This window comes from Marmota marmota, unplaced genomic scaffold (assembly GCF_001458135.2).
Source record: "Marmota marmota marmota unplaced genomic scaffold, marMar, whole genome shotgun sequence".
Taxonomy (NCBI): Eukaryota; Metazoa; Chordata; class Mammalia; order Rodentia; family Sciuridae; genus Marmota; species Marmota marmota.
The window spans coordinates 20,345,217-20,356,223 of NW_025999977.1; the positions used below are offsets into that span (position 1 = coordinate 20,345,217).

An 11,007-nucleotide genomic window follows, 5' to 3' on the forward strand; every position below is an offset into this window, starting at 1 on the left:
TTAAGTTATAAGTACTAGACAATAATACTCTCCAGACCAAAAAAAAAAAAAAAGTTTTTCTTGGAAAGCACCTGTTGCTTTGAAAATGTTTGCGGTTTCTTTGTGGTCTGGAATTTATCTATCAAAGTTCTAGCCATTTTCTTCTATCCCAGGGTTGTTGCCATGTCTTCTAACTTTTAAAGAAATGGAGACTTTTAAGTAAAATCTATTGATTTTTTTAACATTATTCATTTTTGCTTTTAATACACTGCTTTGGCCAAAGCACCCAGTTTTCAGACCTGATCCAGCTCAGAGGCTGCCTGTCTGAAAACTCTTCTCTGCTTCTTTTTTGTTTGTTTTTAACAGGCTTATTCCTGTATAGAACATGTGTTTATCAAGCATCAGCTATGAGTGATATAAAGAATATGATTCTTGCCATTAATTCTCTCTCTCCTCCATGGCTTTGTCTCAGTTTTCCTTTTTTCCCCTTACTGTTCAAATTATTCTAGTTTGACAATTGATCCCCCACATTGGTACTGATTTATAATATAAATTATTTAGATATCAGTTTTAATAGAAGTTCAGTGGATTAAACAAAAGGGAATGAAGGGAAGGGAACAAGGATGCAAAGAGGAAAGATAGTAGAAAGAATTGGGCATTACTTTCCTATGTTCATATATGAATACACCACAGTGAAACTCCACAGCATGTACAACCACAAGAATGGGATCCTAATTAGAATAAGTGATACTCCATGTATGTATAATATGTCAAAATATACTCTACTGTTGTGTATATCTCCTCTTGCTCTTTTCTTTCTTGCACTACCTACTACAATCTAACTTACCTTCTCATGATTTAAATACATTATCATTTCCTTCCTCTTCCATGATCCTATCATCTACTAATTTTCTAGAGTCAGGACTGTCAAAAAATAAGTACAGTGAAATGCATTGTGCAATAATGTTCTGTAAATACTCAGAACTCAGCCCTTTGTTCAGCTGGATAATAATGATGGGTCTAGATATAGAAATGAGATAGAAAGTAAAACAACCACATAAAATGCTTATTTGAAAGGTTCCTTGCAGTTTGATTTCTTTTCTAGGGTCTTTTTTGCTAGTTTTTAGTATTATTAGGAGGGTTCGATTTGATCATTTATTGCATAAATCTTGTGATCAAGTCATTTTAGAACTGCATGAGTGGCACTATAAGTGATGAACAGGAAACAATTCAGGAAAGAGACACCTCAAAGATTATCATAGATGACAACTTTGATAAATTGATAAGTAAATTTCATAATTTGCCTCATTAAGTAGCAGCAAAAATTAATCTGCAGAGATGTTTACAAGTGCAAAGAAGTCAATTGCTCATAAGATTTTTTTTTATTATCAGAAGAATATATTATTAAATAATGTATTCCCTCTGCATATCCCTTTCTGAATTGTGCAGAAACTGCATGTAAACAGAAAAAAGAGAAGGCATAATCAAGGAAAATACTTTCAATTGTTTCTCTTTCCTCCCTAAGCCATTCTTTGCTGCCTGACCATTTTAATTCTCATTCTTCTCTGTAAATTAGAAGCTTAGTAACCAACAGAGAGTCTCAGATCTGGGATTAAGACTCATTGATCCATTTGCTAAAAGCCAGCCTGTGTTATTAGTACCTTGGAACTTAAATAAACTAGAATAGGAACCCTTGCCAGAAGGTTTGATTCTTTTTTTTTTTTTTCCGGGGGATAGTAGAAGATTTGATTCTTGACACAGACCAACTTTGTCCCAGTGTTCCTAAATCTTTAATGTCATGCATTACATTTTTCAAATAAATGATAGGATTGCTCGTAAGTATATTTAAACAGTGTTGCTGTTAGTTTAAAGAAAATAAACTTTGAATCACAAGTATTCTCTTCCCAAGTAAAGTGGACTCTTTTTAAAGCAATATAATTAGGATTAGTTATAATCAAATTTACTAAATTACAGTTTTCTTATTCCAATAGCATTTGGACCCACAGGCTTTGCTGTGGTTCATTTCGCCTTCCCATTCCCTATTAATATTCAGTCAACCTAGGGACCTGTTTTTATATTTCCAGCACTTTATCTCAGTCTTATTTACTTTTATCTTTCTGTTAACTCCTCTTGCTCTTTTCTTTCTGCAAACTTGCGAACCTCTTTAACAGATCTAAGTCAACTTCCTGAGTATTTACCGCTCTGCCCCACCTCCAAGATCTTTTAATTCTGCTGTCCCAGGAGTCTGAGCTATACTGGGAGGCCCCAAATTAAACAAAGTTTTCTGGAAGTAAAAGTTGACAGGTTCCCAAAGCCCAAGGAAATGAGTCCAGAGCGTATTAAAGTGAATAGCATCAACTCTAATGAAATGGCTTATTCTTAACATTCCTGGTCTTGCACATTATCAAACACTAAGACGACTTATATGGATTCTGTCACCTACTTTTATATTACTAATACAATAAGCATTGAATAATTATTAAATCATTGTGGGACATACCAGCCTGTGAAAACCAGTCACTTTCAGGAATAAGTGAAAATGTTTCTAAAATTCACAAAGAGGTATTGTCTTAAATTTTGGGTTATTGAATAGATGTTAAAAGTTAAAAGCCTAATGTACAAAAGAAATGTGTTTTTTTTTTTAACTAATGGAATTAAACAAAAAATAGAAGTAAGGGATAGGAGAATGTATTTATCTTATGAAGATTTCTCATATTTTCCAAATATCCCATTATCCTCTAGGTGAAATCCTTTTAATTAGCCAAACCCATGATGTACTAACTTACTGGTATTTGTATAATAAATAGAAGAAAAACCATGTTTCTTAACTCTGTCTTGATTTTACCATTTTTTATGGAAAGGACACAGCTACAATATAATTTGATATCCTAAACAGTCTAATGCTACTATTTAAGAACAAAGAAATTGGCAAAGGGTAGAGATTCAACTGACTAACTTGATATAAATGATTCTAAGCATGAGCATGACATAACATTTTTTTGAGGAGAGGGGTACCAGAGATTGAACCCAAAGGCACTTAACTACTGACCCACATCCCAAGCACTTTTTATCTTTTATTTTGAGACAGGATCTTGCTAAATTGCTGAGGGCCTTGCTAAATTGTGAGACTGGTTTTAAATTTGCAATTCTCCTGCCTCAGGCTCCTGAGCCACTGGGATTATAGGCTTTTACCGCTCTGCTTGGTGTGACATTAACAATTTGAAATTTCAATGTTAGCCTTTTCTTAAAAAGAAATCTGATACCATCACATTATCATGTATGATGCGCAATGTTGTATTGAAAGTTCCATTTGAATATGAGGTTCTCTCCTGGAGTTTGGGTTAACTCAACAATCTTCTCAAGAAAACAAATGAAGCATCTACTAAATTCCAGCTCCTAATCTCCTGTATGCACTGGCAAAGAAAGCAGACAATCTCTTGCTGAATGAAATTAAATATAGAGGATGAACACTGGCAATGAGTTAGTGGCTTACTTTGAAACTGTGGGAGATGTTTCAAATACAGTGAAGGGAATTACTAGGAAATCTGATCTTCTTTGGGGACTCAAAGAAGCTCTGGGAAGATACCCTTTTATCTGAGATTTTTAGCAAATTGGAAATAATTCGGAAGAAAGGAAAGAAAGGGAAGAGAAAGAGCCGGTATTACAAATTTGTACATTTGGGTGTATTCAAGATATATACTTAATATGTCAGTGTTGGGTCTTATATTATTGATACCAGGACACTTAATTTTACTGACTATGATTATAAGCAGTTAATTTTACTGATTATGATTGTAAGGTCTAATATAGACCTTAGCTAAGAACGTGCTCTCTCAAAATATATCCATGTAACATTTGTTATTGGACTCAAAGTGTTTATATTTAATTCCATATTTTCTGGAATATAATTAGCAAAGAGCACTGATAACAGATGTGTGTCTATTCAAGCACATGCCTATACCTGTCTGTATATTATCAGGTCAACTCATTCAAAACTTCTATAGTCCTTGTTTTTTTTTGCCTTGGTATACCAAATAACTGACTTGGATTATGTCTTCCTTATTAGGTTGACCACATACTGTGCTGCTTATAAGCATACTCTCAAAGCCCTGAGGGTGTGTTTTTGTTTTGTTTTGTTTTCGTTTAATGTAATATCCACAAAAGTAGCCAGGCTCCAAATATCTCAAAACTAACAACCAGGTTTTGATGTTGTTGTTTTTGTTCTGGTGATCATCAAGTCTATCAGGAAAACTTTACTAAGTGAAAGACATTCAATAAAAAAATGCCAGTAAAATTAACTGCTTATAATCATAGTCAGTAAAATTAAGTGTCCTGGTATCAATAATATATGACCCAACACTGACATATTAAGTATATATCTTAAGCCCAATGTGGTGGTGCACGCCTCTGATCCCAATGGCTCAGGAGGCTGTGGCAGGAGGATTTCGAGTTCAAAGCCATCCTCAGCAACTGTGAGGTGCTAAGCAACTCAGTGAGACCCTGTCTCTAAATAAAATACAACATAGGGTTGGGGATGTGGCTCAGTGGTTGAGTGCCCCAGAATTCAGTCCTTAGTTTACGCCCCTCCCCCCAAATAAAAGGTCAAATAAGTGGAAGAATAAAAGAATGGTTGAAAGGTATTTTTGGAAAATGATAAGGCCAGAATGTCCTGCAATTCCTGGACTATCAGGATCAGTTTTAACAAAAATCCTAAATTTCAATATAATAGAATGGAATTGAGGATCATAAAATTACAATTCCAAAGCAACAGCACTCCTTAGAGAATGTCCTTCTGTGAGGAGCCAGATTTCAGAGTTGCTGCCAACTCTCTGATGGGGAGCATTTCTGGAAGATGTTTTCACTATCAGGATGCAAAAGAGCCAAACTCTCATTTGTATATAGTGCAATAAAGATAAAGTACAGCATTTGTAAGTGTTCCAAGTGTCTATGAAAGAGCAACTACATATGCCCTAGGTTCTAAGCATTGGCAGAGCTGAGGCAGGTCCTCTATACAATGATGATCTCCAGAAGGTCACCAAAGAGATGAAGAATAGGGTCATGTTTATTGGTGACTATAAGTAATTACAAATATAGATACATTATATTTACCTTATGAGTAGATCAATAACAGTTTTGTGCAACTCAAATGTAATTCTAGTACATTTTTTATTCATAATCATTCTATTTTATTTCTCTAGGTTGTGAATGATCTGGTTGAAAATCACATTGTCTTAGTCTGTTTTGTGTAGCTCTAACAGAATAACTGATAATGGATAATTTATAAAGAAGAGAAATTTATTCCTCACAGTTCTAGAGGCTGGGAAGTCCAATATCAAGGTGCTGGACTCTGGTGAGGGTCTTCATGCTGTGTCATCCCATGGTGGAAGGCAGAAAGGCAAGACAGCACAAGTGGACATGTGCGAGCATGTCTGTGATATTGATGATTAAATTTTAAACAAAGGAACTTGGGGTATACATTCAAATGATAATAACATATGCCCCCCCCCAAAAAATTTATCTTTCCTTTATCATGGTTGATTCTTGTATAAAATGATTCACCTTTAATCTGTGAAAGAGTAAAGCAACAAAAGACTGAAAGTGCATGAGAAAACCATGGACTCCTCTTGTGTTTCTTGTGTTTAGCTCCATTAAGATCAATTGAGGAATTTAATTGTGATTAATTATTTAATCATCTTTAAGTCCTACATTTTTAGGACTTGGGTTGTGTTACTTGGGACCCTAGTGGATCTGATATTTGTTGTCCACACAGAGTATTTTGTAAAGTGCTATGAAACACAGGTATTCATTTCTTAATTCAGAGCCTCCTGGGAGTTCATAATGGTGCTGATTGTTTTAAAAGAAATCGAGTGTTTAAAAATATCTTAAAAATTAACAGGACCATTTTTTTAAAAAATGCCATTAAGAGCAATCACAGATTCCCTGAAGAGAGGCTTCGTAGGACCATGCACTTCAGCTGTCAATTATTTCTTCATGCTGTTCCTGTAATTTTAGCCTTTAGCACAACTAACTGAATTGAGCTGAACTTGGCATTCATTTCTACTACCTTAGCAGAAGTTCTCTATTTAGGTTTGAGTAAATACAAAATGCAAAGGTTAAAAAAATTATATATTTTTAAAGGACAGCATGTTCCTATGTTGTTAAGGAGACAATATGAAAGTGACTGCTGTTAGGTCTGTTCACCCTCCTTTTAAGTGGTCAGAGCCTGAGGGCACCCAGAACAGTGTTCTAGTGAGAGAAAAAAAAATTCAGTTGGTACCAATTAATTAGAAATGGATTTTTTTTCAGATAAGATCATTTTATTATCTCTTATCAAGTTATTTTTCCCCTTGAAATCCATTATAATTATTACAAATGGGGTATATTTTAAAATATGTGAAGACTGTCAAGCCAACCAAGTGAGGTGGGGGAATCCTATAATCCGTGACTTTGGAGGCAGAGGCAGGAGGATTGCAAGTTTGAGGCCAGCCCGGGCAATTTATGGAGAACTTGTCTTAATAACAAATGAAAAGGACTAGGGATATAGCTTAGTGGTAAATCACCCTTGGGTTTAATCCCCAATACATTTAAAAAAAAAAAAGGGTCAGGTAGATTGCTTCAGCTCTGAATAAAAAATTCTCCATCCCTGTACTGTCTCCTTTCTATTCCTAGGTGAATATCTATTGTTTTACTTATTGAATATGCTGGGCAAGCTGAATATTCATCAATAAACAAGTATTAATGGAAAACGTGAGGAACCTTGGGATGAATTAGACCCTGTCTGGTTGTAGTGGCAACTTGAAGTGGCTGTTAATTGTCCCCTCTAGAAAGAACTTTAAGTATAATCTGTGAGATCACTGAGCCTCAGTTTAGTCAACTATAAATTAAAGATAATGACAGATTTAGTGTACTATTGTGAGAGTAATATATATAATGGTTCACATAAAACATCCTTTTTCTTATGCAGCCCTTGGCCACATACCACTAAATAGAACTAGATGAAGAAACTGGAGTTCAATGGCAGGCTAAGTACCCTGCTCGAGGCTACGACTAGAATCTAGTATTTTTTCTTCTTAGCTCAGTATTCTTCTACAGCTCCTGTCCTATCATGGGAGAATATTTCTGATTCAGCAGGAAACAGGAATTATTATTCCTATTTTTACTGGGATTTAGAATCATAAGTAGTTGAAATTGTAATAGAGAATAAGAACCGCGTATGGGCTCCTATCGGTGGCTCCTGCCAATTTTCGCTGCCTCTTGAACACCTCAGTTTAGGGACTCTTTGACTATTGGACATATCTGCCTATGCTAATCTTATTAATATCTATAATCGAACTGTGATTTGTGCTGTTTCATCCTTGGTGGATTAAAAAATGAGAGGGAGGGAGAGAGAGTGCTCTCAACTCCTTCTGCTTTAAGATTCATTAACTGAAACAACCTCTTCAGAACCATCACTTTTTTGGCAGCCACCTCTTGTGATTGTTTTGCACTTATAGATTTATAGATTTTATCTTTAAGATCTTCAGTGCAGAATTTTTTTTTACTTTGTCTCTGTCAAAAGAGTCTTTGCTAACAATGAGCAATTCTAGATGCTTTCTTTAATTTAAAAAAAAGCAGTTGAATTATGAGGAATTTTTAAAACAATATTTTTGTTATCTAAATATTATATCATGATTAAATAAAAATTGGAAAGTTCAGATTTTGTATAGAAATCTATCTATAGTTACATACATATATATATGTGTGTGTTACATACATATGTGTGTGTGTGTGTATGTGTATACTCCCCTCTGTATCCACAGTCTCATTTTCTGTGGTTTCAGTTCTCCACAGTCAATCATGGTCCAAAAATATTAACTGGAAAATTCTAGAAATAAATATCTTGTAAGCTTTAAATAAAACATCATTCTAAGTGGCAAGATAAAGTCTTCAGTCCTCTAGCTCAACCTATCTAGAATAGGATTTATCCCTTTGCCCAACATTTCCACGCTATATATGCTTAATACAACATATAACAAAAACAGAATTCTTGGTTATCAGGTTGACTGTGGTAGTATTTGCAGTGTTTGTATTCTAGTAACCCTATTTTACTTAATAATATCCCTAAAGCACAAGAGTAATGATGTTGATAATTCGGGTGTGTTGAAGAGAAAGCAGTGAAGTAGTTCCTTTAAGTGAAAAGTAATAATTCTGAACTTAATAAAAAAAAAATAGTGTGCTGAGGTTGCTAAGATCTACAGTGAAAATGAATCTTCTATTCATGAAACTGTGAAGAAGGAAAAAGAAATTTGTGCTAATTTGGCCACAGAGTATGGTAAGTACTTAGTTAAGATGAAAAACACATTAAATTCTAGATCTGGTACTGAGGTTACAGTGGATAAGGGAGGGACTACTGTATAGATATTTATAAATCTATAAATGGATATGTATATATATTTATTTCAGTGATGAAACATAACCATAATTATATTTTGATATATCACCTTAATATATAATGAGAAAGTTTTGTTTACAACTTTTTCATAATAAATACTTTTATTATCAGGAAATTTATGAATTGGATTCTTGTTGAGACTAATTTTTTAAATTTTGAGGTCATTTTACACATGTAAGAGACATTGTGGAACAGCATGGGAAATATACGACAATGTGTGTTATCAGTATTCTAAGTGAGGCATGGGGTTAAAGGCAACTCTTATGCAGTGTGAGAGACACCTTGGAAAGCTTCCTAGAAAGAAAATCCACTGTGGTAGAAATCACAGTGGTGGTCATGTGTAGCTCTGAAGAAGAAAGGAAAATGGCCTGCTGCCACTCCTGCTGTACCCACTGACAGTGCTGGTTTGAGGTGTAAGCCACATGCCACTAACATTCCCAGGTAGCTTGAATACTTGAGTTTCATCAGCATAATGTACAAGTCATTAAGACTTCTGGGATTTGCTGCTTTCAAATGCTTTCTAGCAGTACTGAATTAAGGAAGTCATTGGAGTAAGTTAACTATGCTGTGGTCTACAGAATATTTGATTTATTAGGCTCTAACATGATACTATAATATTATAGGAGGAAAGTAAATTGTTAACTGTGCAAGAACAGTGTCTAGACTCTAAACTGCCCAAAGCAATATAAATGTTGCTACACTCCTGCATTGATACACAGACTGTAATGGAGATTCATTTCTTGAGGTTCAGCCTTTTAAAATTTTCGTTTATAAAAGGGGAAAAATTAAAGGTTTTATTCTGAGTGCACCTTGGGGATATTTGTAGTAACCTCTGAAAAATTCTGAAATGTTTGCTAATTCATGTATAAAAACAAATTTATATTTGCATTCGCTTCTGCTACTATAATAAAATACTTGAGATAATGAGCATATATAAGAGAAAAGGTTTAATTTGGCTCAGAGTTTTGTCATTTTGAGGTCAAGATTGGGAAGACCTATTGCTTTGGGCTTCTGATGGGGGTACCTAATGACAATGGTGGGGAGAGCCTTGCACCTCACAGATGAAAAAAAAAAAAGAGAGAGAGAAAGAGGAAGAAGCTGGGGTCCAATAATCCCTTTAGTAAGGGCATGCTCCCAAAGAGAGTAACAGCAGAAGCAAGAATTTAAAAGGGAATCGCTGCTTCTATTGAACGAAAGTCACCAAATGATCTGAGATTTCCTAGGCTCAAAACAGATATGATTTTTAAGTATTTATTTCACTTGTGCATGGGCCACACCTCCCATTATTCTGTTCTTTTTCTCTCTCAGAGGGAATAAATCTGATCTTCTGTCCCCGCAACCCCCCCCCAAAAAAAAAGAAAAGAAAATACCACCACCACCAACAACAACAAAAGTAGATTAAGAGTGGGAAGCAAATAGGTTCTGGTACTCCCAGAACCTCAGGACATCCCACTAGGCCCCACCTCTTAAAGGTTTCACCTCCTTCCTGTAGCACCACCCTGGAGACCAAGCCTTTAACAGAAGGGTCCTTGAACAATGTTGAGCCTCACACTGGCAACATTTTAAAGTGTTGGGAGAGTGATCTTGAAAGTAGACGGATTCTCTAAACAGATGGATTCCAAGGAATTTTCTTTCTGAAGTTCCGAGGTAGCTCAAAACACATTGATCAGAAAGAAGGCTGTTCCAAGATTAAGGGACAGTGGCACAGAAGTTGCCAAGAGCTGAGTGGGTGAAGGATCCTAAGAAGCAGCTGGGATGGGCCTGGGGGAGTCACAGGGAACAGACCCATGTGTGTAGGTGGAGGAGACAGAGATGCGAGACGGAGTGGCTCTAAAAGTAGTAATAATAATTTTACAAGAAAGCATCAAACAAAAAGAAGAGGAGAAGTGGAGGAGGACAAGGGTGTGAAAGTTATGGAATTAAATAAAACATTAGCCACCATAAGTGGAGTTTGCAAGTCTGGGGTGAAGTTGGACTTTTTCTGTAACAGATAGAGGATCTAGCAACCTGAAGAATTCAGTAGAAAACTGGGCTCTAACAATGCATTATGAAGAGGATGCATTTCTTTTTTTTTGCATTTTTAATTGTTGCAGTTATCGTTGTTCATAATGATGGAATTCATTATTACTTTTTTGTATACGCACTGAGTATAACAATATAATTTGGTCAATATCATTCCCCAGTAGGATGTGTTGTTTTTTAAAACCAGCATAATTTTACTATGTGTCAATAGGTAGGAAAATATTCACTAGCTAATTTCGTTTTCAAGCTTTACCTCACTTAGGTAAATCCATACTCTGAGGCAAAAGGCAGAACTAGCCAAGAATAATGCTAATCTATTTATTTCTTGGCGTGAGTAAAAGTTGGATGGAGAGAGGTTCCCTCTCCCTCCCTTATCTTTAAAATCTGGCAATGGTCAGTTGTCTAGGCAAGTACAACATGTAGACGGGGCCTCAAGTTGAATGAGTGTTTGCAGCAAAACTGTCACAAACTTCTATTTCCCAGCCTGTTTTGTAGTATGTTCCCCAGTGATGCAAAAATCTCCCCCTCTCAGGAGGAGATCTGATGAGCTGAAATCAGCAAAAGGGGCTACTGGG

General features: G+C 35.5%; 1 protein-coding gene and 1 long non-coding RNA gene across 45 annotated transcripts in view; both read left to right on the forward strand.

The window, feature by feature from the left end:
- Positions 1–11,007, forward strand: part of Nrxn1 (neurexin 1) — a 1,091,229-nt gene that overhangs the window by 642,539 nt on the left and 437,683 nt on the right. The gene's annotated exons all lie outside the window — the stretch shown is intronic.
- Positions 707–9,777, forward strand: LOC125617173. Its single transcript, XR_007348074.1, has 2 exons — positions 707–1,682; positions 1,723–9,777. It is a non-coding gene; the product is annotated as an uncharacterized LOC125617173 (long non-coding RNA).